We start from the raw sequence: 25,096 nt of genomic DNA on the forward strand, positions 1-25,096 counted from the left end.
TGGATGGTGGGTCATCAAAACCTATGAGGTTTCTGGTTTTGAGTAATCAAGGAGTTAGAGCTCAGATGGAAAAGGGGAGCTGTTGCAATGGTGGAGGTCACCGCTGTTTAGTCATCAGGGCTGAGCTGCCACCTGCCTTGTCAGTGTCCTTCATAGCGTGTCAGCTCTCTGGGTGGGGTGGGGGAGTGGGTTCTTTAAGTAGCCTGGTTTCCTACCGTATGATCCAACAATACCATCCCTAGGTGTTTATCTGTGAATATGAAAACACTAATCCTAAAAGACTTCAGCACCATAGCAGTGTTACCCACAATGGCCAAATCAAGGGACCAATCTAAGTGTCCACTGACAGATACTGGATAAATTGTGGAATATATACAAAGCAGAATACCACTCAGTTATTAAAAAAATGTGAAATTGTGCCTTTGGGGACACATGGATGGATCTTGAGGGAATGATGCTAAGTGAAGTCAGAAAGTGAGAGTTATTGGATGGTTTCACTCATTTGTGGAATATAAACAACAAATTGGCAAAACACAATAAAAATAACTAACTGTGAAAAATATAATGGTTGCTGGAGGAGGGAGAGATGAGGGGGTAGCATGAGGCTTGGGTGGGGGGAGAGTGTGCATGAGCACATGTGGAGGTGTGCAGTTGCACCCCCCCCAATTACATAACTTTGTGAATGAAGAACAAATCAATAAAATTTTATTTTAAAAAATCCACATTCTCAAAAAGAAAAAGACAAAAAAAAAATTGCATTCTGCAGATAGAGGGTAGGGGAGAAGGTGTGTATAACTGATTTCCTCACCGAATCCCAGTGACCTCCACTTCCCTCCAGAGCTAGTGACTCCTCCTCAAGGAAGCATCAGGGCCCCCCACCCCCACCTGAAGCGGAGTCTGGGATGTCTTCTGCACATCACTTGGAGCACCCTCGGGCTTTTGGACGAACAAACGCTTTCTAACCGGTACTGACAGGGATCGTATTTTCTGTCATTAGAAAGAAATGGCACATAATGACAAGATGGCACATAAATGTGACCCTTTTGTCCAGTTAAATAGAAGTCCTGCACGTGAATGATTAAAAAAAAAAAAAGCAACTTCCAAGTGCCTACAGAACAAAGACAAGTTCCTTCCCACCCACCGACCGTCTGGTCTGGTGGCGGGAGGCAGCGGTGGTAACGGTTTCCTGACGGTCCTTCCGCGCGTATTCCCTGTATAAATCAGCATGTGGGAGGTTTCTTTCTTCTTTCTTTTCTTTTCTTTTTTAAGATTTATTTATTTATGCATACAAGAACAGGGGTATAGGCCAGAGGTGCTGGGGGTGAAAAGGATTCACCAGTGGGGAGCAGAACAGGCAGACTGACTGAAATACACTGCAGAGGGGAGCAGAGGGGGAGACAGGAGAGGTCTGCTGCGCCATGTGGGTAGCTCCCTGGCTGGGAATTGAACTTGTGCTGCAGTGGCTGCAGACAGCTTCATAGGTTGTATCTTAATCCCTTGCGCCAGCAGGGCAGTCCTGGTGGAGGTTTCTTTAAAGGAAACAGCAAGAGCCCACCATGTGAAGTGCTGCATCTCCATGTTTTCCAGTTTGGAAATGGACTCCCCAGCCACATTCCCTCAGGCACTTGCAGACCTGCTGTGTGAACTTTGGGGGTAGGGGGAGGCTGTGTTTGTAGAAGGGGCTGGGCTGTGATTGACTTATGGAGTACTTTGCAGATGGGGCATTTTGATGCTTATCCCCACGTTGAAAGAATGAGCAGCCAGCCCAGAACACACCCTCGCACTCTCCACTGCCCTCCAGGAGAGCTGTCTGTGTTCCCTTTCTGGGAAACGTGGCATGTTGTAGGCTAGCTCACTTAATGGAATGTGTCAGGGTTCCCTTAACACCTCCCTACTTGGAGCTCGTGTTATTTGTTTCCTGTGTGTGCATGCGTGTATGTATGTGTGTGCATGTGTGTATGAGTGTGCACGTGTGTGTGCATTTGTCTATCACTTCTAACAGCACTACAGCGCACATCTTTATAATATGCCTTTTCAACTGCTCTCCCATACCCCGACTCAATTGCTTGGGAGTCCAATGGGGTAGGGTAAGCAGTTAGCCTTCTTCCCTTTTTTTGAAGCTTTGAGTGAGTCACATGAAGGGTTGGGGTTTGGTCCAGCTCTGCCACTAACCAACTCACGGTGTAACCTTGAGAGAGTCCCACCTTCTCTCTGGGTCTCAGTCTTTCCATCTGTCAAAGGGAAATTAGACTCAGTGACCCTAAGGACCTCCCTGTTTCTAGGTTCTTCATGGGACAGCAAGTTCTCCAGGGAGAGGGACCAAGCTTGTCCAAGCTTGTTTTACTCATAGTCATTTCCTGAGTATTAACCACATAGTGGACTTTTAGGGAGTAGTTGGTGAATTGGCAAATGAGCGATTGCTTTGTCTTATTTAAGGTCACGGCGCTCACTCACAGCAGAGTCCTAAGTTCTTGTTTTTTGTTGTTTTTTTTCCTTTACATCAGGCTGTCTCCCACCTCTCAGATATCTTTGCCCTTGACCTTTACACTCTGTAACCACATGATCTTTTGTTCTACTGATACTCATGTGATGTGTGTTTCACTGTCAATGTGTCTTTTACATATTAGGTGGGGGTTCTAATCTTAGTGCCATTTATTACCTGCCTGGCTCCTGGTAAATTGACTCTATTTCCTCCTCTATAAACAGGCACGGAAGTTCAGTAGTTACCATGCAGATGTGCCTTGAAGTCAGTTATCTAAGGGGATAGGTATGGATTGCCTTGCAAATGGTGTGGTAGACAGTAGGCACTCAGTAATGCTTGAAGTTGGTGGCCTAAGCAAAGAGTGATTCAGAGGACGGGCATCCAGAGGGACAGACATCTTTTAGGTGGCAACACTGGCAAAGGGGCTAGGGAGATTCCAAGTTTTGTGATGATGTGCCCAGTCCTTAAAGGAGCTCATCACAACATCCCAGAAACATCAATATCATAGTGGAATTTCATCAAAATGGTTATGTATATTCTTCCAACTCATATCTCCTGCCTGAGTAGTTACCATATTAAAAGACACACACATGGGCATACAAGCTAGAGCTTCCTGCTCTTGACTTAGGTTTCATGTTTTCCCTTTATCCCAACACCTAGACCAATTTTCAAGTCATGTTGGTTTGGGTGGGTACCTTGGAAATTGGTGGGCGGGGGTGTTGAAATAGTTGAGATAGGAAAGGGTGAGAGCAGCAGAAGGCTTATTTGCTTTCATTAAAATGAAAAAGAGTGAGACTCAATTCTATTAATGCAGAGAATGCCTAGAACATGGACAGGTGTCAGAGAAAAGAATACAAAGGATTATTCATCTCATGAAAGTGAACAAGTCAGGCTTCTTTAATGTAAGTTACAGAAGGCCAAAATTACTTGGCTTAACAATTTATTGTTTTGTTTAACTGAACCTTTTAGTAGTAAACTTCAGGTTAAGCCTGATCCAGAGATCATCAAGACCTTAACAGTGGTTTGATTTTCAGTTCTTATATGGGGCTCTTAGCTCCTTATGGGAGCTAAGTGGTTGTGGCAGCTGAGGCCCTACATGGATATATTTCATCATCGAATGGTAAAGAGGGATCTTTTCTGGAAATTCTTAACAAGTCTCAAAATTACTTCTCTCATGGGTCTGAACTGGGTCATATGTCCTTTCCTGAACCAATCGTCATTTTCCATAAGAGTGGTTTAAGCCAATCAGTGTCCACAACAAGGAGGGGACTGGTAGGCTCAATTCCATTCAAAATCACTGAGTGGAGTACAGGGAAGTAGAGATTTCATAAAGGAAATTTAGAATGGTGTCAGGAAGGGAAAGGGATGATAGGGCAGCCATTTTGCTACCAGAACAGTAAGTTGTACCCATTCTACATTGGACAAGACTGGAAATGTTTACATGCACCCCCTCATTTAATCCTAGTGAAGACACAATGAGGTACTATTTTTTTTTTCTATGCCCAGGATGAAGCAACAGAAAGAGACCCAGTAAGTGGCTTGTTTGGTAGATGGAAGTGAAGGAACTCAAGCCAGGCAGCTTGGCTCCAGGCCCTCTGCTGAAACATCACATCATGTTCTTTACCTGACCCAGATTGCGACCTAAAGTAGTTAATTCCCCCAAATCATTTCCTTAATGCTATTTGCTGCTGACTGTATTTTGCCTTGGGATGCTTTTTGAAGAAGACAATGTTCCTAGATTACTCTGGCCCATTCCACTCAGTTGAAAGCTTTTGGGTCCTTTCATGCTTTCAGGAATATTTCGGGAAGACAAAGCAATTTTTGTTTAAATTACCCTTATGTGGCACTTTGATCTATACATATTTACTCTCTGCTAATCCATTGGATATATATGCCCAGTCTTTTATCTATAATCCTGCATTAACAGGATGGCAGGTGTGTTTTTTCTCAGGTAGAAGCTTTGAAGGAAGCAGAGCAGAAGAGTTTGCAGAGGGGAAGAAGCTTGGGGTGGGGAGAGAAACATTGATGAAAATGTGCTCTTTGACCTTTGCTTCCTTTCTTCCTTCTCACCATCTCACTCACCAACTAACATTTCTACCCCTCCTTTTTTTAAAAGATTTTTTAAAAAGATTTTTATTTATTTATACAAGAACTGGGGTACAGGCCAGATGCACAGGAGGGTGAGAGGATTCACCAGAGACAGAACGGGGAGCAGAACAGGCAGACTAACTGAAATACACTGCTGAGGGGAGCAGCGGGCAAGACAGGAGAGGTCTGCTGCACCATGTGGGACCCTCGCTGGCCGGTCGGCTGGGATCGAACCAGCACTGCAGAGGCTGAGGAAAGCTTCACATGCTGCACTCAACAGCCTGGGCCACCAGGGGAGCCCCCCCCCCCCCACTTTTTAAAAAAGTAATCTGCTTGGAATTTTTAAAAATAGAAGGCACAGGAAGACAATGTAAGAAAGGTCTCATGTATTCCAGTCTCCCTTCTATAAATAGTGATTCTATTGGTATGTTGCTTTCACTTTTTCTTACAGAAATTACATACTAACTGGCATTTTAGTGTTATTTCCCTTTTAAAACATATCTAGAAGCATTTTTTAAAAAATTATTATCAAGTATCCTTTAGTGTCCCCATTTGCAGCACAGTGGACATACTTATTTGGTTGATGCCTCATAATTTCTTTGACCAAATTCCCAATTTTGGACCATGAGGTCAGTTGCCAGTATTTTGATGTTATACCAGCTTTGCCTCATTTGGCTACACCTGTGTGCCTTGTTGATTTCTTCGTTTGCTGGATCTAGTGTGTCATTGTTCAGGTTTGTCCACTGCTGAGGTGGGGGGCTCCATCTCTCTCCTTCTGTTCCACCCCCCACTTCTAGGGAGGCTTGATTTCCCACTTCGACATTTTCAGTTTGAGGCGCAGACTCTCAGGAAGTGGGAACTGCCTTCCTGCCCATTTCCACAATAGTGGGCTGTGAATTGTTCCCAGACACAAGGTCATGGCGAGCTCCCTGGCTGTGCATCCAGGGAAAAGCCACCCAAGAAATACTAAGGTACTTAATATCTGGTCTTCTGGTTCTGTCATATTGAGGGCCTGGTAGGGACAGTATTATATTTAGGAATTTACTGCCTTTTAAAATAAATTAAAACCTTACCTCCACACCCCCCGCCCTTCTGTGGCCCTCCCTCCTGTCAGGTTGGCATTATTTCCTATTTCGTTAGAAGTTAATTAGAAGTTCAGTTTGGTTTCTTTTTTTTTTTTTTTAAAGATTTATTTTTATTTATTTATTTATACAAGCACTGGGTACAGTCAGAAGCGCGGGAGGGTGAGAGAATTCACCAGAGCCAGAGCAGGGAGCAGAACAGACAGACAGACAAAATACACTGCTGAGGGGAGCAGCGGGCGGCAGGAGAGGTCTGCGCGCCCTGCGGGACCCTCCTCTGGTGGCCGGGACCCTCCTCTGGTGGCCGGGGAGCAGCCGGGGATTGAACCGGCGCCGCGGAGGCTGCGGGCAGCTTCACAGCACAGCGCTCAACCACTGCGCCACCTGGGAGGCCCCCAGTTTGGTTTCTTTAGCCAGCATTTTAGTCGGGGCATTTCTCTTGGCTGCCTTTACAGGTCCTTAAATTGGAGAGGCCATTTGTGTAGGTGTAAGTTAAAGACACTGGACAGGCATTTGTGCACACCCTATTGTCCTGTGATTGGGAGGAAAGGCTCAGCAAGGCTGCCTGGAGGCTTCTGCAGCTCATCACGCTTTGTGTCAGGTGCTTGGTTACCTGGGATTTTCTGTGGGATGGTGGCATCAGGCAGGTACCCCTAAACCTCCCTGGGCCCTGCAGAGACAAGTGCAAGCTGAATTCTCATCTGGGGCCCCAGCTGAAGGGTGATCTAATCAAGGTTCCAGCTCTGAGCCTCACCCCCACCTTGCCCCAGGGGATTTCCTGGGCTTAAGAACCCCACACATCTCAGCCACTGAGTGGGCTGGAAACACGCGCTTCATCGTGACATTGGGGGTATTTTTCATGGCCATCTGTTGTCACAGTTTCCTAGGGCCAAGTCAAAGGCCAAAGACTACAGTTTTCAGGGGCACTATTGAGGGTCATCTCTTTCAGGCTGTCCTTTTTGTACCCTGGGCCCCCACTGTGATCTTTAAGGTGGACAGGGGCAAGATTAGGAAGCCTCCTGCACATGTAATGTGAAGCGTGGGGGCAGAGCCATCCCTTAGGCTTGGCACCAGGTAGCATACCAGTTGCCATACTGTGCCCTTATCAAGGGCTCCTGGTGAAGAATTGGGCTGGCTCCAAAATTAAAAAAGATACGACAAAATCAGTTTCAGTATATGATACCCCAATATGAAATCACACCTTTGTATCAGTCTATGAACTTTACCTGCACACACAGGAATACATACACATATTAACACAGCATGCTGCAAAGGATTGCCTATGTCCTATTTTCTGTGGAATCTGGGTATGTTTTGAAACCTCTAATACTAATACAATGATAGAGGGTGGAGTGGGGGTGGGTGAGCAAGGCAGTCATTAGGAAGGTTGACTCTACTGCACCGTGCACTGAAAAGAATACCATGCAGGGCTCAAAAGTTTTTATCCCTTGTGACTGTTGCCTCCTGGGAAACTGGGTAGATAGTAGCTCCAATAATCCTATTCATTGTTGAACTCGGAAAGACATGTTCTTGTCCAGGAAGAGTGAGACTAGGTTTTACTGAGCCAGCCACTCTGGGAAGGGTTTCACATGAGCATTAAATGAGAAAATGTAGGTGAAGACATGTAAGTTCCACACATGGTATTTAAGTTCACCTCCACCCTACCCGCTTCCATCAAAACACAGCTGATACAATTTTGATTATTAGCAGATGAGGTTAAATTCAGACATAGTCCATGGAAAGGTGGCTGGAAACGTTAGTCTGTTCTTACCCAAGCAAGATGTGGACAGTGGAGGTGCAGACTGCTGGTGGCATGCTGTTCTTGAAATCCTGATCCTGGACATTCACTTGGTTCTGGAAAACCAAATGAACCACAGATGTCATGAAGGACCTGATAAGAAGGCAGTAGTCACTTGAACTCTCAGGAATGGGGTCATGAACTTGTTAGCCAAAACGAGCCAGACCTGGGGTCCTCCTGTCCAGCCCCAGATGATGGATCCAAATGGCTTTAAATGCCATGGAAGTGGTGTAGCTCTTAACCATTTAGTGTAACCCTAGTGTATCCCTCCTTCTTCTGGCCCAGCCAGTGCTCACAGGAGCCTGAAGTTCTGCTCAGAGCTGAGCAGATGCTGATTCAGGGTGGCCTGCACCCCCTCGAGACAACCTCACCTCAGGAAACAGTTTTGATGCTGACCCCTTGGAGGAGCACCACATAATGCACATATGGGAATCAGATGTTACAGAAAGCAAATCTCACTTCTAAATCCCGGCTCTGCTCATTTCTAACATTAAGACCTTGGGCAAGTTTTCAAATCTCTCTCAGCCTCAATTCCCTCATTTGCAACCTGGTGATAATAATGGCATCTGCTTTTTAGAGTTGTTGGGAGGATTTACTGAGAACCTATAGCTATACCCAGTGTCTAACGTATAATAAGAACTTGATAAACATTAGCTTTCAAAAACAATCGCCTGTAATAGAAATGAAAACAAACCTGTTGGGAACCCAGTGAGATGAGAACAGAACACCTTCTGGGGAGGTCAGGGCAGTGAGGAAGGAGGTTCAGGTAACTGCCTGGAGGAAAAACCCTTTGAACTGTCTCTTCTGTTCTTGGACAAATTTCCAGAGAGGTTTTAATTTTTCTTGCCTTGGGATTGGAATCTGTATTTACATCTTCCAAGGGCCTATCTAGTGAGACCGCAAGGTTTTGGACATGGAGCAGCAAAGGACAACCATGGACGTAGTTACTCCTTTTGTGACCTGGAGCAAGTCACCCTAACACCAGGAAAGATCAAATTCTTTTTTCATAAAATGGGGGGCATATTGCTGGCCACCTGACATGCTGGCAGCTGCCTTAGGGAAGATCTTGCAGGGTGGCTGGTGGGCAATAGGTGTCCGTTAAACATCGGCTATCATTGTTCTCATTAGCCATCAACAAGACAGCCTGGTAGAAGTACATTTTAAAGAAGAATTCTGGGACAGAAATTTCTGGGTCTCCAGACTGTCAGGCCAGACCTGGCTTCCAGCAGTCAGTTTACAGTTCAAAGCATCCATCTGTTCAAATGTTGAGCAAACCCAGGCCTCCTGGATTCACAGTAAGCAATAAACCTTTCTGCCTCATCTTCACCCCCCCCCCAGGCTGATTTCTTTTTAAAGTCAAAGCCTGCAAACATGTTATTTATTTATTTTTGGTTAACGTTCAAGTGAGGTTTTGACCGAAACTCAGCTGCGCCTGCTTGAAGAGCCAACAGGCTCGTTGGGCAGCGGATGAAGCTGTCGGGATTTCCCCACTGGGCTGCGGAGAGTACAGACAGGAAGCCCGGGACCCAGCGCCTGACCAGAACTTCCTCGGGGGAGGCAGGAGCCCAGCAAGCATCCTGCTTAGAACTCTCCAGAGCGCGCACGGGCAGCGGTGGCCGCGTGCGCCCTCAGGGCGCGCGGGCATAGGGTCCCTGGCCCCCACCCGTGGGTCACACCCAGCAGAGAGCCTGGAGGGTAGAGGCCACCCCTAAGGCGAGGCTGACCCTGTCCGGCCTGGAACCTTTCATTTGGCCCAGGCTCTTCCCCCCTCGCTGCGCCACAACCGAGGAGGGAATAGAGAAGGGACTTTCCAGCCAGCGGTTGCGTGCAGGGTGTGGAAATGGAATAAAAGCATATGCAAATAGGCCTTGGCCTGCCTGCCTCTACCCCAGAGGGCAAGAGCCTTTCTCCAGAAAGATGCCCGGGCTCTTCGACACTTGACACTGGCTTCTTCCCTGGATGGCGGCGCAGGGCTGAGTGTGGTGGTAAAACCCAGGCAGGAGGCCAGGCCAGAGGGGTGGGCTGCAAGGGATGGAGGAGCCACAGGAACAGGGGGTGGCGGGGCCCTGCATTAGAAAAGATAAAGTAAAATGAAATTTTAGGAGCTCGCTGTGAGTCTGAGCTGGGACAAATAATCATTGCAAGCTGATTTATTATGTACTTATCTTCTGTCTGAGAGGCAGCAGGCTTTTGTACAGTGGATTATTGCAGAGTAAATGGCATTTAAAGATATAATCAAGATGCTGAAAGCATATTGAATGAGGTTAAAGTAGGTGAGACTTCTGTCATGGTCTAGAAATATAAAAATGTCAGTTGGCTTGGAGATGTTTCCAGTGCTTTAGTTAAAGATGTGGTTCCATTTCCAAAAGGAAAATGTTTAACCTTTTATTATTTTTCAGGGTGGGGTGGGAGGGATTGGGGAAGTGGTTGAGAAACTATGGGGATAACATAATATGCTTTGAACCTTGGAGCTGTTTGTCCACGGTGGCCTCTGTTTAGCAAGTCAAACTTTCTTGCAGTGACAATAGAACGAAAATATCACACTATCACCCATGATGTAATTTGGGAGATAGGAGTTGGCAATCCTTGGCTGTAAGAGTTGTCCTTTTTAAAAAGAATAATCTTTTTTTTTTTTTTAACATACTGAAGTTGACTTGTACATTAATTGGGCAAATATTATAGCTTTTCCTTCTTGAATCTTCCATGGGCTCAATTATCCTGTTATTGTATTTTCTTGTCATTTGGGACCTTGGTGTTCAGTGTCCATTATTTCATTCACCCGCCCTGTGTGCTGGACTGTGGTGATATTGGCTCCCAAGTTGTAAACTATGGATTTTGAACAGCATAAATTTCTCTTCATTTGTTTACTAAAAATCTGCAGGCTGCCCTGGACACTGCAGTCCTTGGATGAATAGCACAAGGTGCTTCTAGGTTGGTGAACAAGTGGCGATTCGGGCATAGTGGGGCGGCTGGAGAAGGCACCGAAGCACCCAAGCCGTTTCCCTATGCATTTGCCTTATGCATGGCTTCCATTTGGCTGCTTCTGGGGTGACTCCTTCCCATCACTAACCAGTGATCTACCAAGTAATAAAAGCAGCTCACGCAGAGCAAAGAAGGTAGAGCCTGGACTCGGGAGCTTGCTCAGGTGTTGGGAATTGCTTGACTTGTCAGTGCATGTGCTGGGTGGTGTGGGGCCTTCCTTCAGGATCCCAGGCGTTCCAGACATGGATGGGGGTGCATTGCGGGCTGGACAGCTGGTAAGGCTTCTTGGTCATGCTCCTATCTGTGAATTCCTTCCATCTGCTTTTTCCAGGGAACCGTGGGGAACTTGTTGTAGCCTTATCTTCCCAGCACTAGCTTTTGGGCTATATCTGTGGTCAGTCTTTGCTTTTTCTGGTATGAGCAATTTATAGTCTTGGGTGTGGTCCCTAAAAGCCAGCATTTTGGCATTTTTTTGAATTGAAATGGTAGAGGCTGCTTCTGCTTGTTCTACAGTTTGGCAAGAGTTCCTTATTTTGGTCCTGCCCTGAGTTTTCTGTTTTTTGGTTTTTAAATAAGTTTTATTTTACTTTTATTCTTTTAATGTTTTCTTTTTTAAAAGTTGAAATAACATTGGTTTAGAACATTACACAGGTTTCAGGTGTGCGGCACTGTAAATCAGCATCTGTAGATACTATATTCTAATCGCTGACCTCAATCTTAGTAATAATAGGAATTCTTTTTATTTTACCACTAACTAAGGAAGTGTTTTTGATGATCTACAATTTGCAAAGCATTTTCCCGTGTCACTTCATGTGCTGCTTTTATAAAATTTGTAAGGTTAGTAGAGAGAGTACAACTGGCATGTTATGGGTGCTTATTAACTATTTGTTGAGTGATGAATTGAACCCATTTTATTGCTAAGGAAATTGAGTCTCATAGAGGTCAAACACCCAAGGCCTCGTTGTCCAGGAGGGACTCAATCTCAGATCTGACTTTTTTTCCACTCCAGGCCAGCTCTGATGTGCTGTTTTATATGGCATTTGTCATCTTTCCCAGGAAAATGTCTTTGATTATCTAAAAAACAATACTGAGAAAATACAAAAGATTGGTTATCCTATAATGTGGTGGGAGGGAGACTTCCCTACCCCACCGTACATATTTTTCTTAGATTCCTTCCTCTGCCAGAAATTTATATCCATAAAGACACAACTTTTATTTGGATATATCCTGCACTGGAGTTGAAAACAGAAGGTCTTGCTTTAAAAAAAAAAAAAGACTTTCAGATTTTAAATATTTCTTGAAGATTTGGGCATCACATTGCTTAGATCTCAGGGGAAGCTGGTCCCAGAGTTTTGGACATGAGGCTGAAAAATGTTCTCTAGCTGTCTCTGGAGTTCCCTGGTGGTAGTGGAGCAGTTTCACCTTCTTTCTAGGGGGCTGGCTGGGCCTGGCTGTGGTCTGGCCTCACCTCCAATATTTCTTGCCTGCTGCTCCCCCCAGCCCCCAACCTCCCCAGCTCCGATGCTCAAATTATAAGAAAAGAGCCCTTGTCCTCTCAAAGCCAGGCTTGGTCTATGGATGTCCTGGGATGCAACAATATTGCAACTGCCCAGGGGAGACCTCCCTCTGGCCAGGATTCCAGGCAGGGCGCAAAGAAGAGAATTTCCCTTCTAAACCTAAAGCCAGTGAGAGAGGGCTGCCACGTGTGCCTCCCAAGGCCTTTCCCTGTGATTTCTGTAACTTGAGAATCAGAACTCTGTGTGTGACTTTTGTCCCAGAGGAAGCTACAGAAACAATTCTGTTGCTTCATGGAGTGAATGGTCCTTCCCTCAGTATACCTCAGACCTGCCAGTCTTTTTTTTTTTTTTTTAATTTTCTATTTTTTTTTTAAAGATTTATTTATTTATGCATACAAGTACGTGGGGTGTAGGCCAAAGGTGTGGGGGGTGAGAGGATTCACCAGAGACAGTGGGGAGCAAAGCAGATGGATCTACTGAAATACACTGCTGAGGGGAGCAGTGGGCGAGACAGGAGAGGTCTGCTGCGCCATGTGGGCAGCTCCCTGGCGGGGGATGGAACTCGTGCTGCAGAGACTGGCTTTCAGGGCTTTCACTGGTGTCCCATTGTTCTTGAAGTTAACTCCTTTGTCTGTCTGGAGTACATTTTTGTAAATGGTGTGAGACAAAGCTCATGTGGATTTAGTCAGTTTTCCCCTCTGCTGTGTTTTGTTGTAATAAGCTTTCAACTTTGTGGCACTTTCAGATTTATAGTAACAGTGCACACATGGTAGAGTCCTGTGTCCCCCTTCTCTGCTGCTTTTTGATTTGAAGGGATATTTTGCTGGCACCGAAAGTCCCATTAATACACAGCTGTCTTTTTAGACTCACTTTATCCTATTGATGTGTTTGCTATTTCTGCCCCATTGTCACGTGCTTGATTAATATTATTTCTAGAGAGTTCGGGGCTGTTGGTAGGGAGCCTGAGAGCTCACAGGACTTTTACGAGCTCACATTCAGGCTTCAGGGAAATAAAGTGGTTTTAATCCCATTTATGAATGTGTCTGCTGCGGGGTGGCTGGAGAAGCTAGTACCCAGGGAAGGGGTTGTGATGGGATCCGCTTCTTGTACACAATGCTCTGTTCTGCAAGCACAAGCCTTGGCCATAGAGGCCCTGACGATGCCCTGGAGTGCAGGGCTTTTCCTTCTGGGCACTTCTGACACTTGGGGACTGGTCATTCTCTGGGATGAAGGCTGTACTGTGTGCCGCAGGGTGCTGGGCAGCATCTCTGACCTCAACCCACTCGATGCCATTGGCATCTTTGACTTATGACAATCAAAATGGTCTCCAGACATTTTGGAGACCAAAATGGTCTCCAGAATATTTTCCTTTTCAATATTTTCAGGTTTCTGAAGAAACCTCCTCCCTATAGAGAGAAGCCGGGCTCTGGGGTCCAGCTGCCTGAGCGTGGTCAACCTTGACTCCACTGTTGAGTGGCTGTGTCCCTCCATTCCCTCCTGTGTAAAAGGCCAATCGTCACAATGCCCTGTTCCTGGAACACAAGCTGTAGGACAAGCCCTGGCTCCATGTTGGCTCTGACTATTGTTTGATAACCTTTATAACTGATATCTTAATAAACACAGCTCCCCATTTTTTTTTCCTGCTCTGTCTCTGTCTACCCCAGCTTGTAGCAAATGTGTCCAAATCATAACAGTGTCTGTCAAAACACGGCACGTCTGTGTAGTGAAACGGAGCTCTATTTTCAGGGCTCTGTAGCTGCTAATGAATCAGCTCCCCTGATAAACTCATCTGAGCCGTGTGTGAATTTTATTTGCAGCTACAGAAGTACAGGCCCGGTTAGTTAACGGTTATGTGACATCCCAGCTCTGTGGAGCAGCAGAAAAGCCCAGAAATGATTTTCTAGGTGAGATGCTAATGACAGTGGGGAAGATGGAAATCTGGGATAAGGACAAGACTGAGAGTTTCCTTGATTCATTCACTTGATGTCTTTGGGGACTCTGTGTCATTTACCATTGATACACATCATCGTTGTGCTGTTCTGGGGGGTGGTGGGGGATGGATGGGAAATGCATCCTCAAGCAGTTTATGTCATTTTTTTCTCCTTTTGTAGCAGTGGCTTTTAAAAAACCATAATGTTTGCTATTAAGCTTGCCCAAGAGCCTCTCTTGTGGGCATGATTAGTTCCAGTATGTAAGAAGATCTGGCTGATTTGGTGGGGCCGGCATGTGGGCTGGGGGCATCTCTGCTTTTGTCTAAGGGAGTCATTTCCCCAGTGAAAGCGGGACTGGGTTTGAAGAGGAGGGGACGTCTGGGGTTGGACTGAAGGGCTTCAGTCCCAGTGGGATGCATTAGCTTGATGATCTTGGTGAGGCTGGATTAGATCACTGAGCCAATGCAGCTGGGTTCTGGAGTCTGAATTTTTAGGTCAAAATTCCAGTTCTTTAGCTTGCTGGCTGTGTGGCCTCGGGCAAGTCACTTAACCTTTTTCCTTCTCTATAAAGTGAGGTTGATGACAGTATCCACACCCAGCTTCATTGTGAACTTCAAGTTCATTTAGCCCAGTGCCTAGCATGCATTTTAGCTGTTATGTCGTTATATAATAATCTCTCCTTCTCCTTGATTTTAGTTATCTGGTCAACTGAGGTTAGAAAGAATTACCTACAATACTAGAGGGAGGGGAACGGTAAAGGGAAGGAGAAGGAGGGGCGCCATAGTCACATACCTTTTATTACAGCATACTGTGCCTAATTTCTCAATTCAGCTTTGTCACAGGTCTACGTAGGGGGAAAAACAGCAGGGGTTGGTACTATTCGCGTTTCAGGCATCTTCTGGGGGTTTGGACTGTATCTCCTGTGGATAAGAGGGGATGACTGTAATTATTATTTATTTGCGTGTCCCCCACCAGCCAGGCATTGTACTGGGGGCAGGGGATACATTGAAACCACTTAGGACATTGTGTGCGTCCAGGGAGTTTATGCGCTGGGAACTGGAGTCTTGACCAGTGGGCTCGGGAGATGGCTCATGGCAGAGAAGTCCCCAGAGACTGGTGCCTACTACCTCCAAGGGCAGGGACCCTGGACAGGGGTCTGTGACACAGAATGTTTTCCTTTTCAATAGGAAACACTCACCATGTTGGAAGCAGAGTGGCTGGAAGATGAGAGAAGAGCGTTACCTACTTCTGCTGAGCAACTCCAGCCATCAGCTTCTACCACTTTCCCCACCTTCTGTGTTAGGCTCTGTGATTCCCTTGAGGGGCCTGCAGCCTAGAGGTTTGGGGCTCCTGGGGCCAGAGGCACGGTAATCATCTGCTTGGTGAGTGGTGCTTTGTTGTCTGTTTTCTCACTGTGTGAGCTCTCAGCCATAGGAGATTTGGTCTCACGCAGAGGGCATTCAGTAGTGGAGGGAACCCTGCATTTGTTAGGGGCGATGATCTCTGCAGCCTGTTGCTTTCCTTTTGCCATGTCCACTCCAGTTTTCCTCCTAGGGCTCCATGCGGAGTCTCATTGAGATAACTATGCAGAGTTTAAGATTTTTAAAAAATAAAGTGCTGTGTCAGGGACTATTTTGTTGTAGAGCATCTAAAGCAATCTGGATGTATCTCCTTTGCACCTTTTGGGAATGAACTGGGGAACCAGGATTCATTTAACTCTGAAAGGATTTGAGGTTTGCAAAGTCCTATTGCATTGATAGATTTCACACTAGGAAACCTATTCCTTAACTCTACAGAGTAGCCTCAAAGTGGCACCATATTAATTTCTTGGACAAAATCATGCTTATAACAACTTTTGGGTTGGTTTTTTTTTTTTTTCCTCTGAAATAGTGGGAAAATACATACAAGTAAAAGGGATAAATTATTGGAAATAGAAACGAATAGCTCTTTTATCATAATGCAGCAAGACCAAACCAGGTGTGCATTTTTTTTTCCATAGGACAATTACACATTTGTGCAACAGAGCTACTCAGTAGGTTTCAGCCTTTAAAGAGAATCCAGCTTTTAGCTTTTTATTGATTTAGTGCAACTTCAGTCTTCCTGGGCTCTGCATGAGGTGTTGTGAGGGGGAGATGCTAATCTCAGATGGAACAGTAGTGTGATAAATGTCCGTGGGCCATGGTTTAAAAGGCCTCCATGTTGTTCTTTTGTCTCCATGTTTCTTGACTACAAATCTCAGAAGATGACAAAATGGCTCATATGTCTGGGTAAATAGAAGGCAATTACCTTGCTGAGTTGCTCTGTCCTGTTCTCTCTCTGGCTGAGAAATGGTTCTGCAGGTGCAGTTTAAGTTCATGTTGACCTGGCTGCCTCATCAGAGATGCAGACTCTGAGAGCTGGAGGTTGGAGGGTCTGGGGACCTCTCACAGGCAGCGGCTGGGGCAGGGAGTGGACCACGATGGCTGAGAGGCCCATTGACCCGTCCCTCTGGCCTCTGATGTGCCTTGTCCGTGAAATGCAAGGATTGGTCAGGGAGCTTGCCTGAGGTTGCCTGAGAGTGACTTTGGTCTTCAGAACCAGGACATGTCTGGGGGAGAGTGAGTAGGGGCAAGGCAGAAAGGAGTTGTTCATTTTAAGAAACACAGGATTTGTTATCACAAAATACTTCCTCAAGAAATGTGTTCTGGTTGTCGTCCGTGGGCAGTGCAACGCACTGCTGTTGTGAGAGGCGTGAAGAGGTGGAAATGATCCTAACCTGTCTTTGAGAATCCCAGCCTTCCTGATTCACGTGTAGATAGATACAAGATCCCGTGGGATCAAGTGTTGAATCTTGAGATCAGATGATGGAAACCTGGGATTATTTCTCATTCTCCTCCTGACCCTCCACAACACACAAGCCAGAGCATAAAACATCGTGTTGCTTCCTGGTTTCCTCGGTCTTCCCTGTTGGCATCAACTCCAGGCTCCTGAGCGAGGCATGTGAACAAGCCCCCCTTTCCTGTACACCATCTCTCCCTCATCCTGGCCCCCCTGAGTTGTGTATGAACATTCTATTCCACCTCCTGGGCCCTCTTAGACCTGCTCCTCACCAGACCACAGCCTGTCCACACTTCAGGAGGTCTCCCAAGTGTCCCTTCTTCCTAACCAGCAGGTGTGTTGTAGGCTGGTGTGTCTTTCCATCTGAGCTTACTGGGGTGTGAATCCCAGGGACCCCAGTCTCTCCTGTTAGTGGGTGATCTCGTGAGGACAAGGCAAGGGTTAGGCCCATCTTGTTCCATGCTGTATCCCCAGCATCTGATATTTATTGAGTGGTTCTGCATATTACATCTTGTTACATCCCACACTCCTCAGGGAAGTGGGTCTACTCTCACCTTCATTAGCACAGAAGGAAACTGAGTCTCAAAGAGCCCAATCACCCTGGCCAGGTGCTCGTGAGTGAATGATGGATGCCCTGTGGGTGAATGGAAGGATGAACAGACATAGAAGGAGGGATTCCACTGGCCAATGCAGTTGTTCTTTCAAAGCACTGTGTCCCTCCTTCCTCGAGGGCATGTGGGATGTTGTGCTGAGTGTCCTGTTAGTCCCCTCTCCTGCACACATGCTTAGGGGGCAAGGAGAACAGCATCATTGTCGTTGTTGTCATCATCTTCATTTCATCTCCAGAGTCTGGCTGACATAAGAACTCCATGAAGGCTGCGGAAAGAAGGAAAGAACAAATTATGGCTGGATGGAGGGGGCTCACCTGGGCTGTACAGCATGCTTGGTGTGGTGGTGGAGGGCAAGTGAATTAAAGCGTCCCAAACAGTAGCAAGATTTAGAACGCACAAGATGAGGGTTAAAAAAAGTGCAAAAAACTGAATTTGCAAAATACCGGGTAGTCACCAGACATAGATCTTGACAGGATGTAGGCACTGCAGACCAAAGGACTGGGGGGCAGAGGGCACTCGGAATTTCCCCAGTTGGATGTAATGCCTCGAAGGCTATTCCTCTGTCAGCTTGCTGTTTCTCTCAGGGTTTTAGCCACTCAACAAATAATTATGCAACACCCTTTCTATGCCTCTCCCAGGGGCAATGTCACCTCCCCAGGGTATAAAAATCTGCCCTTGGGAGGTGAAAAGTCTTGTCCTTCAATGTGGAGAGGCCAGCCATACATGTGCCCTGTAAGCAGATTTCTGCACACTGTTAGAATTTCACCGTGAGGGGGATTAGGAAAGATTGTCTAAAAAGGCTCTTAAAAAAAAAAAAAAAAGGCTGAGATCTGAGCTGCTTCATACCAGACACTTCTCTGATCAAAGTGTCCATTCCTTGCAGCTTCCTTTCTTCCAGGAAGATGGCATAGGCTGCAAAACAACAAGTAACCGCATCCCCATCAGGAATCAGAAGTTCCATGAAGGGGCCATGCGACCACTAGGGGTGGAGTGTGGGTGCATCTCTAGTTATTTCAGGTCGGGGATCAGGCCATTGTGATGAGGGGACACTTGAGAAGAGGCTGGAAGAAGTGAGGGGTGAGCAGAGCAAGTGTTTGGAGGAAGAGCACCCCAGCTGGGCAAAGCGTGGTGGAATTGGATGGGCGGGAGGCCACCGGGCAGGAGCGGGGCAGTGAGGGAAGCATGCGAAAGGAGGCTGGAGATGGCAGGCCAGGTCACAGGGGCAGAGTGAAGGGTTCGGATTTTGCTGAGGGTCCTGGACCCTGTGGCTCGGGGGTGTGACCTGACACCATTGCTTTGCCTGGTGTCCCTCCAGCTGCTGTTTGGGGAGTGGACGTGGAAATGTACCTCATCTTTTAACATTAGTTCCTGGTCTGATAGACACCTGACACTGTTTACTGCATGCCAGGCCCGCGTTCCACACATGCCTTCTGGTTTACTGTCCTCAACACCGCAGTGCGGTGGGTCAGGTCTTGCACTCTTTGTACAGTTGAGGAAACTGAGCCCTGGACAGGGGACTAGTCACCAGCAGTAGAGCGGGGACAGGGGAGCGCTGTTTCAGGGTCCAGGTGGAGGTGGTGGTGGGTCGGGTTGGGACGAGAACTGGGTCCGGGCTGCTGTGCAGGTAGAGCTTGCAGGACTTGCAGAGTGGCTGGGTGGAGGGTGTGAAAGGCAGAGCCTCACAGAGGCCAGGATTTTACCCTGTGCTCCCTCATTCAGATACTGAGCCGAGGTTAACCAGGGGAGGGGCTGATTCCCCCCGGAAACCCATGCAGGAATGAGTCTTCCTTCCACCAGCTGCCCCCCCTTCTCGCTGGTGCCAGACTTGGCAAACATGTTGCCTTCTGTGATTACTGATTTTCTATCCGTGTATCTTGCTGCCTTATCTGAGCTATAAATTCCTTTAGAGAGGAAATCTTTTTAAAAATTGTATTTTTTTTGAGGTATTGATGGTTTACAACATTGTGTATGATTTGGTGGTACAGGCTCACACCCCTTCAGATGCATGTTAGCATACCATGCCCACCACACACATCCATAGTCCTCCACGGTGGACTCTAGGATCCCTCCCCCTTTGCCCCCCACTACTGCAACCCCCTCTGGTAGACTTAATTCTACGGTCAGATTTCTAGGTTTTGGTTTTGATTTTCTGTTCCTTTGTTTGGCTTCTCTATATTCCAAATATGAATGAAATCATCTTTCTCCTTCTGACTTACTTGCTTAGCATCACCCCCTCCAGTGCTATCCATGTTGTCATAAATGGCAAGATTTCATCTTTTCTTACAGCTGAGCAGTATTCCAGTGTGCATACTTGCCACATCTTCTTAATCCACTCCCTGTCCTTGGGTAGTGAACATAGGAGTGCACATATCCCTTGGAATTAGTTTTTTGTATTTTTTGGTTAGGTACCTAAGAGTCGGATTGTTGGGTTGTAAGCTACATCTATTTTTAAAATGTTGAAAAAGTTCTATACTTTTTTCCATAGGGGCTGAACTGGTCTGTGTTCCCACCCACAGTACACAAGGGTTTCAGGAGGCAATCTTTTATTTTAATTTAATGTCTCCAAAAGGCAAGCAATGAGGCAGAATGGTTAAAAGTGTTGTGTGAGCTAAGGTGAGAGTTCTAAAGATTTATTTTTTTTATTTATGCATACAAGAACTGGGGTACAGGCCAGAGGTGTAGGGCGTGTGTGTGTGTGTATGTGTGTGTGAGTGAGTGAGAGAGAGAGACAGACAGACAGAGAAAGAGAGAGAGAGAAGATTCACCAGAGACAGAGTGGGGAGCAGAACAGGCAGATCTGCTGAAATACACTGCTGAGGGGAGCAGCAGGTGAGACAGGCGAGGTCTGCTGTGCCATGTGGCTAGCTTCCTGGACGGGGATCGAACTCGTGCTGCGATAGCTTCATAGTGCTGAGACTTTAACTCCTGCATCACTGAGGAGGCCCCTAAAGTGAGAGTTCTAACTGCTTAACTTGTCATTGTCCTTTCCTCTGTCCTCTTTCTCTTCCTTTTCCTCCTTAATTTTTCTTTTTTCGGTCAAGTCTGCTTTTTGTGGCTGTGTGAGAGTGAGGTGAGACTTGTTTGCGTGGTGAGTGTCTTGTTTGGCTCTGGCAGGTAGTTGGTACCTGGTGGTTACTGTGCTGTGTGGCGCCCTCTCTCGTTAGGTTTTGTGAGGTAAGCTCACCCCTCTGTCGGGGTCATCCACGTTGGCACACTTGTGGTGAGGGTATCATTTCCTCCCTTCCATGTCTTGGTCTTCCTTCATGTAAAAGGAGGAAGCAAGCCTTATTGAAGAGATGAGACAATGGAGACCCTCCAGTACGGGTTTGGGCATTATACATTATGTGGTATTCTAAGTAGAGTTGGGGCCATGCGGGGTTGAGGGTGACGGAGAAACCATTTTATTTCACCCAAGGGGAGCAGGTGCCCAGCAGATCGTCTTGAGTAAGTGGAATCGATTCTGCAGCATGAGCAATACAAGATGTTTATATAATCATTACCAAATTGTGTGGATCCAACCAGAATAAAAATGCCTGGAGCTTTGGCTGAGGGCCATGGGTGATCAGAGCAAGAAGCCTGGCACGGGAAGAAGGAGTAGAAGGCCAGGGCGTATCAGGGTAGCTGTAAACAGAGGCAATATGGCCACCTCTTTCCCACTCTGCCCTCCTGGGGCACTTTGTTAACTTATGGCATCATTCATTCCTGATTTTGATAGACAACTAACACTGATTGAGCATTTTATTCCATGCCTGCCTGTGTGAACTAACACTGATTGAGTGTTTATTCCATGCCTGCCTATGTGGTCTACACACATTGTCTTGCTTATCCCTTCAACACCTCAGTGAGATAGTTCTGTTTTTATCTACATCTTACAGATGAGGAAACTGAGTCTTAGAGAGACCACTAACTGCCCAGGACCTCCCAGCTAGCAAAGCTGGGATTAGAACCCTGGCAGCCAAATTCCAGAACCCGTTCTTAATCATTATGCTGTACTTCTCTAGAGGTACCTGGATGCTACTGCAGAATCTTTCTAGCTGGTAAATTCATTCCCACCTGACTCCTTAAGGTGGGACTCAGGTTCATATTACAGTTGATATTCATTCATTCATTCATTTGTTCATTCACTCATGAATTAAACATTACTTTGGTACACCCAACATGTGGCAGGCACAGTTTAGGTACAGATGATTCAGTAGTGAATAAGACTCAATTCCTGCTTGGGGCTATATTTAATGGAAGAATCACTTCCTGTCTAGGACTCTAGTGGTTGGGAGGATTCAGAATATATGTGATTTGGGACTAATCTAGTGTCCCCTTCCCAGCATTGAACTCGAGTATCCAAATTGATGGCAGAAATCGGCAACAACCTGAAAAATGAATTATGATATCCCAGCATACACCTTGCCCAGAAATTGGACCACCTGCCACCTTTTTCTGACATGAGTGATTTAGCTCTTTGACTTTGGGACCAATTATAACTGATGTGCAAACACTGCTTTCTCCTGCATCCATTCTCCTTTTCCTTCAGGACCTGGTGGGAAGGAGGGAGTCTCTGATCACAGAGAGGTTATGTGATCTGTCTGAGTCTCAGCTGATATGAGATAAGCTGGGTGTAAAACTCAGTTCTAACTTCTAGCTCTTTGTTTTTATCGTCTCATCATGCTGACATCTTAAAATCTTTAGGCTTTCAGTTTCCCCATCTATGAAATAAAAAAAAGTAAACCACATACCTCCTTCCCTCCCTCTCTCTCTGCCCCCTCCTACCTTCTTTCCTCCCTTTCCCCCTTCTCTCTCCCTCCTTTCTTTTCCTTTCTTCTGGATTACTAGAGAGACTACCATATCCAGATATTATGTTAGAAGCTAGAAACAGTGCTTGGTAAACACACACGTACATACACACACTAATTAAAAGACAATCCATAAATGGGGGAAAATATCCACAAGTCCTATGTGTAAAACTTGATATATAAAGAACTATCTACAACTCAATTAAAAAAAAACAAACAATCCGATGAAGAAATTGGCAAAGGATCTGAATAGATGTTTCTCTAAAGACTACATACAAATGGCTCATAAGCCCATGAAAAGAGGTTTCATGTCGTTAGCCATCAGGGAGATGTAAATCAAAACCATAATGAGATACTGCTTTCCACCCACTAGGTTGGCTATAGTCAAAAGGAAGATGATACCAAATGTTGGTGACAATGTGGAGAAATTGAAACCCTCAAGACAGAGTTGTAAAATGATACTGTTACTTCGGATAACAGTCTGGCAGTTCCTCAAAAAACCACCATAAAATTAACATAGTTCTCAGAATTTCTACTCCTAGGCATACTAATCAAGAGAAATGAAAACATGTACAAAAAATCTTGCACATAAGCACAAGGCATTATTTGTAATAGGCCAAAAGTAGAAACAATATGAATGCTCATCAAATGATGAATGGATAAACAAAATGTGCTATATTCACCCAATGGAATATTACTTACCCATTAAAAAGCATGGAAGCACTGATACATGCTAAGCATGGATAGACTTTGAAAACTTATGCCAAGTGAAAGTATCAATCACAAAAGGCCATATACCATGTGGGTTCATTTTTATGAAATACATGGAATAGGCAAATACACAGAAACAGAAAGTAGATTAATGGATTACCTAGGGCTGGATGGGCAGGGGGCGCGGAAATGAGAGTTACTACTAATGAGTATCAGGTTTATTTTCGGGTGATGAAAATGTTCTAAAATTGTGTTGATGGTTGGGTAATTTGGTGAATAAAGTGAAAACCAACGAATATGTATACTTTTAGTTGGTATATAGTGTGATATGAGAATTATGCCTCAAAAAAGTGATTACATATATATTTTAAAAACCCTAGCACAGTCTCTGCCCTTGTGGAAAACTTAATCTTGTTGGGGAAATAAATATTAAGCAGGTAATTATAAGGAGATTTCTAGTTACAAACTATGGTAAATGCTATGAAGGGAATGAACTGCATGTTAAAAAAGAGACTAGCGGGGGCTAAATGGTTAGAGAAGAGGTTTTAGGGGAGCTCTAACATCCAGGTGCACTATCAATGATCTCCCAATAGTAGTGGCTTAAACAAGCTTATTGTTCAGTTTTTGCTAATATGGTCATGCAGGTGTGAGCCATCTTAGACTCTGATAGAAACCTGCTATTTCAGGGATTTTCTAGCATGTGGCTTTATCCTTCCCTTGTGGGGAGGGGTGATCCTCAAATGCATGGTCCATGATGGCTCAGAAGTAAGGAAGGGGCCACACTTCTTCCATCCAGATAGCAGCCACGTGATACCAGGTGTCCATGTGCCCAGGGAAAACTTAGGGATCCTCTGACCACTGGAGGAGGGGCATACAGAAGTGGGGTGAACCATTCTCCCTCATGCCATGGGTAGCTTTTCTGAGGAAGTGAGGTTGAAGAAGAGAACCCCAGGAAGACTTGGCATTAAAGAGAAGCTACACTGCCTGGGAACATTATGTCTAAGGGAAGGACCAGCTCTGATGTTGAATGATATACCTGACTACCTTGCTCATCCCTCCAGATGCTCAGGACTCAGTGCAGGACCAGACCAGGCACTGGGCAGCAGCTCACTGGGTTTTTCTCTCTGGTATTTTGCAGTGCAGAAATGGTTCTAGAAGGTGAGGAGGGGACTCTGCGCAATCTGGAAGCCCTATGTGTATCCTCAGCTTTGAGAACTGAATTCCATGGGTTGTGTCAGTGTCAGACCTGTGAAATTCAGTTCTTCAGCTGGGATATCTCTGTCACCGTGGACTCAAGAGACACTGAAATGCACCAGCCCAAGGTCAGCTGAAGAACTTGGAAGCCTGGAGGCAGTAGGACAAAGTCTTAGGCTCTGAAAGAATCAGGAGGGTGGTTTCTGGGAAAAGCACTCCTTTAATTGAGAGAAGACTGAGCTCTGGGCTGAGCTGGGGGTCCAGGACCCTCACGAATGCTCTTGGCTCCTCAACATTCTAGCTGCTGTGGCTCCTCCTACTTTGCACGTGTTGATTACTTACCACCACCCAAGAACTGCACTAAGTGCTTTACATGTGGTTACAGGAGACTTGTGGGAAAATAACTTTAATAAGACTTGAGATATTGACACTGCCGGGCAGGGATTCCACCCTTCTTCATAAAATCAGATGGAATTAATAGAATATGACAAAGTGTCTGTTCATGTGGATCTGAGGTTAGTGGCCTCTTTTAAAGGGGAGAAGTACAGGCACATCCCTTGTGTACCTGTGTAGCTCCTGCCCCCTTGAGTTGAATGTCCACTGCCTTGCCTTCTATCAGCACACAGGGCTGCATTGTGTCATTGCATTACAAACAAAGCAAAATGAATTGACTTGACCATGACCCCCAGTTTCTCCCAAGGAAATGCCATATAACGATTTGAAGCCCCAATAACCCCTACTGGATGTGTTGGTTAGTTACATGCTGTGGACCAAGCTCATCTGCTGCTTCTTGGTCACCATGTCAGCTGAATCTGCTCTGAGGTTGAGTTTGCTATGATCCTGATGATTTCTCTGTAAGTAGAGGGCTGAGGGCCATCTGAAGTAAGATTTGGACTTTATTGGACTTCAGATTTGCTGGGTGATCAGGAAGGAGTGTGTGTTACCTCATGGAATCTCATCTTTGCTCCCTCTCTTTCTCTTGTCCTGAAATATCCATCTCATCATAGTCTGCAGAGTGGAGGCTGTCTGGCCCAAACAGGGGAGCCCAGCACAAGGAAGGGGCCTCACAGCATGAATGTCCTTACACAGACACCTC

Source organism: Talpa europaea (assembly GCF_964194135.1).
Source record: "Talpa europaea genome assembly, chromosome: 9".
Lineage (NCBI taxonomy): Eukaryota > Metazoa > Chordata > Mammalia > Eulipotyphla > Talpidae > Talpa > Talpa europaea.